Source organism: Cornus florida, unplaced genomic scaffold, assembly GCF_030987335.1.
Source record: "Cornus florida cultivar Cherokee Brave unplaced genomic scaffold, ASM3098733v1 CherokeeBrave_3.0.0_Hap2_Chr05, whole genome shotgun sequence".
Classification (NCBI taxonomy): Eukaryota; Viridiplantae; Streptophyta; class Magnoliopsida; order Cornales; family Cornaceae; genus Cornus; species Cornus florida.
The window spans coordinates 83,379,251-83,383,294 of record NW_026775575.1 but is presented as its reverse complement, the minus strand read 5'-3'; the positions used below and the strand labels follow the sequence as shown (position 1 = coordinate 83,383,294).

At 32.2% G+C, this 4,044-nt stretch overlaps 1 long non-coding RNA gene across 1 annotated transcript; it reads left to right on the top strand.

Annotated features, from left to right (window-relative positions):
- The first annotated feature begins 668 nt into the window (after positions 1-668).
- Positions 669-1,717, top strand: LOC132310268 (uncharacterized). The gene is made up of 2 exons (XR_009482586.1): positions 669-1,462; positions 1,530-1,717. It is a non-coding gene; the product is annotated as an uncharacterized LOC132310268 (long non-coding RNA).
- Positions 1,718-4,044: the final 2,327 nt, after the last annotated feature.

The following is a 4,044-nucleotide window of genomic DNA, read 5'->3' as shown; positions in this document are numbered from 1 at the left end:
TATAGTTTACATGTGGTATCAGAGCTTATGTTTTAGGAACTCATTATTTTCTGTTAAATGTTGCATAAATAATATTTAATATATGATGTTGATTGCATGATTGATTTTCTGAAAAATACAATCAGAAAAGAAAAATCTTTCCAAAATAGTTTTTCATATTTGTATCGACTTGCAACTCAGTTTTGACCTGTTTGGAGTGTGATTCAAGAAATTAGTATTAGACACAAATATTATGGGCTTTAAGTCTTTGTTTTGGAGCCGCTGAGTTTTTGCAATTCTGAGTTTCGAGTCAAAGGTTGTGTCTAAAATACTGAAACTGGTGTTTGCTTGATTGACTTTGTCCAACATATGATTTTACAAGAATATTCTAAATAAATTATTAATTGCATGAAGTATGTGTATTTCTTTATTTTTCTAATTTTCTAGAATAATATATCAGTTTAGAAAACTTGCATATGCAAATAAATTAGGGTTATGTGCAAAAAACATCCCTATAGTATGTTTACAGTGCATATTGCACCCCTCACGTGCAAAAAAACTCCCCTAAACCATACATCTGTACAAATAGATCCTACTTACACATTTATGATAAATTTGGACTAAAATGCCCTTAGCAACATATTTTATATAAAAAATAAAATAAAATTTTGTGAAATGGCTAAAAAGGGTTTAGCCCTTCTTCTTCTTCTTCAAATTCGTTTGGCCTTCTTCTTCTTGGTCTTGGTGGCTACTGCCGTAGAAAGGGAAGGGAAGACTGGAGCTTCTGGTGAGCTTTAGTTCCAGGAGCTTCAATACTTCTCACCAAAGAGTTTCAGAACAGTGATCAACCATGCTTGAAAGATGACATCGACGAAGAAGCTGCAAAGTTCAATTGTTCCGCTGACAGCTCAGAGTGAAGAGTCCCAGTCGTTGCTACTGTCGTAGTAATCAAAAATTGTTAGTGAAACCACCGAGAAAAGGTTCCTAGCATGATTGGTTAGAGATACAGAGAATCATTGCTACGGAATTGTGAATAGTGCTTGTAACAGTCGACTTCCCCACTAATTTGTGCTGATCGGTTTCGTCTGTGTGTAGAGGCTTTTCCATTGGTTTGTGTTGGCTAAAAACCTCTATTATTTTTCTTTGCTGTTCTACAACAACCATTGGCCACTTCACCGGTGCAGGACCTTGTAGTGCTGCCTTGCCCCGTCCTTTCCCAGGTGTCGTTGAAGATCGGCGTGGTTATTGTTGCCGATCACAAGGGTTGTTGTCAGAGAAAGCCTGGAAAGGTTCTAGCCACGCCGTCTGGTCACCTTCGATCCAACTACAGTCGCTATCACAGAAGTTCAGTTTGTGAAGAAATGTGGGGGAGACCAACGGGCTAATGGCCTAGCGGTATCAGCTTCTTACCTCCCACAGGAAGGTGAATGGTTCAAGTCTCAGAAAAGACAAGTGGAAGATAAAAAAGGACAATTGGTTATATGTCTTCCAAACCAGCTTTAGACTGAACCAATTCAAGGTTTGGTATGGGCATTTTTGGAAGAATAAAGGGGTAAAATGGAAATGATAGTACTAATTTATGTCAGATTTTTTATTGAGGGTTTATTTTCTCACAATGTGAAAAAAAAATAGAGGGGTTTTTTGCACATTTTTCTAAATAAGGGGTTCAAATGTTATACAAAGTATAATTTAGGAGTGTTTTTCGTATTTTGCCTAATAAATTATTATTTTATACTTATACATATATATACAAGATGGGAATCAATTTTAATTAAACTAATTCAATTATGATTTATGATGTCCAACAGAATTGGCGGCAACTAATTCTGAATGAATGGATTAAAATGCTTCCAATATAATACAAACGTTGTCATTGTCTTTTATTTTCTGTTAGAAGACTATGACATATCATGGTGCCATTCATAAACTGGCATTGACTCTGTTGACTGTGGGACCAATTACAATTTTTTTTTTTTTTTGAATGGTAAGTGGGATCAATTACAATTGAATTATGGTAACACGTTGTCTTGCCATCAAGAAAAATTTATATCTCCATTTCTTAGCAAAGAGCATGTGTACACTATGAGGGTGCAAATTGATTTGAGTTGCTTATAATTGAATCTGTTTTAATGAATGATAATATGATCAATAACATCATGCTTTAAAGTTGGTGGATCATATAGAATTGGCAGGTTTGTTGGGTCATTAATGTATAAATATCTCTTGTACAATAAAATTTAAATTTTTGCTTTTGAAAAAAAAAAATAATAATAATAAAATAAAATTTAAATTCATAAATGGATATGTCTAGAAATGGCCAGGCCAAGCCAAGCCAAGCCAAGCTTGATTCTCTACATTGGTCATAAAAAGAAAAGGAAATATTCAAACTGTTTGAAATGAAGCATAAATTAGACATCTCATTGATCACTTGCGTGGTAGATTGTAATTGGTCAAAATTAGGGGTGACAATTAGGTGTGTTTTAAACAAATCATAGTTTTTGTCCTTCAAAATATTTGTGTGTTAAAACAACAAGAGAAATTTGGTCCTACAAATTAAGGAACATATACTAACAAAGTAAATTTAAATCTTTTTAAACATGTGTCGAGATTGTTAGCGCCATTATATATAAAAATATTACCCCATTATATATATATACACACATGTTTTCATACCGTCTGAGAGGGAAAAGAAAATAATGATCTTCAACACTTCTTTATTGCAGTTGAAAAACTCTCTATTTTAAGATAGATGAAGATAAGTTCTAGATTTTTGGTAAAATAAAAAGGGGGTTTCTGTTTTTGGATGAGTGATTTAATTAAGCGGGTCTTGGGTGTATTTTAAGATGAGTATAGATTTGGACGGGTTGACAGATTTGAGTAATTTTTGTCACTCCCTATAAAATTATGTACTCTGGAATCATATAATATTTTCACGCAATATATGACTGCATGAATAGAATTCCTTTATTATTATTTTTATTATTTTTTAAATACCAACTAATAGAATTCCTTTTCGTGAATGTGTATTATTTATTGTATCAGCAGTCAGCACATGGCGTTCTGATTAATATTGGATAAGAAATTTTTTTACTAGAAATATTGATTCGTTTCATGCTGAGCAATGCATTGCTGTCCTGCAATTGGAGCAGATAAAATTCTGATAATTTTGTATAAAGATTAATTACTCCTTAAAAAAAATTGTTTATTTATTATTATTATATTTTAATAGTGGCAAAATAGGGAAGGGGGACTCAAACACGACTTAAGCGTTCTACCAATTAGACCATTAGGTAATACCCATTTGAGTAATTACAAGCTTTGCAAATAACTTGTAATATGGATGGACCAATCTCAACATAACCGATACTCCTAATATTTTTTTAAAGGGTTAAAATCACAAAACTCTCTTCTACTTTTAAAATCGTGCATAAAACCCCCAATTATGAGACCCTGTTTCCTGATCACTTTTCCCTGTGTTGTGTGCTTTAGAATTAAATAAACCCCTGAACTAATATGACTTATCAAATGACCCATAAACCTGTGACCGACCCTTTAAATGGGTTGTGAAATGTCAAATTTGATATTGCTATTTAATACTAAATTAAAACTTATAATTATTATTTTAAAATTACAAAAATAATACTGGAGGTGTGATATGGGTCATCGATTGCTAGTATAACAACCCATTTAACATTACAAATATTATTATAAAGGGGTATTTTTGTAATTTTAAAATAATAAGTATAGGCTTTAATTTAATATTAAATAGTAAGGTCAATTTTTATATTTTACAACCCATTTAACGGGTCGGTCACGAGTTTAGGAGTAATTTGATAAGTTTTGTTATTTTAGGGAGTGTGTTTTTTTTATGCACGATTTTGAAAGTAGTGGGGAGGTTTTATGATTTTAACCCTTTTAAAAATTTGGTTCAAGCTAAATTGAAAATATAAATCCAGATTTGATTTATTTATTTATTTATTTTTACTTCTTTTCTATTTACCGGTCTCAAAACTTTGACTTAGGACTTGGGAAGGCAACACCCTGAGCTATTACGACAAATATGGA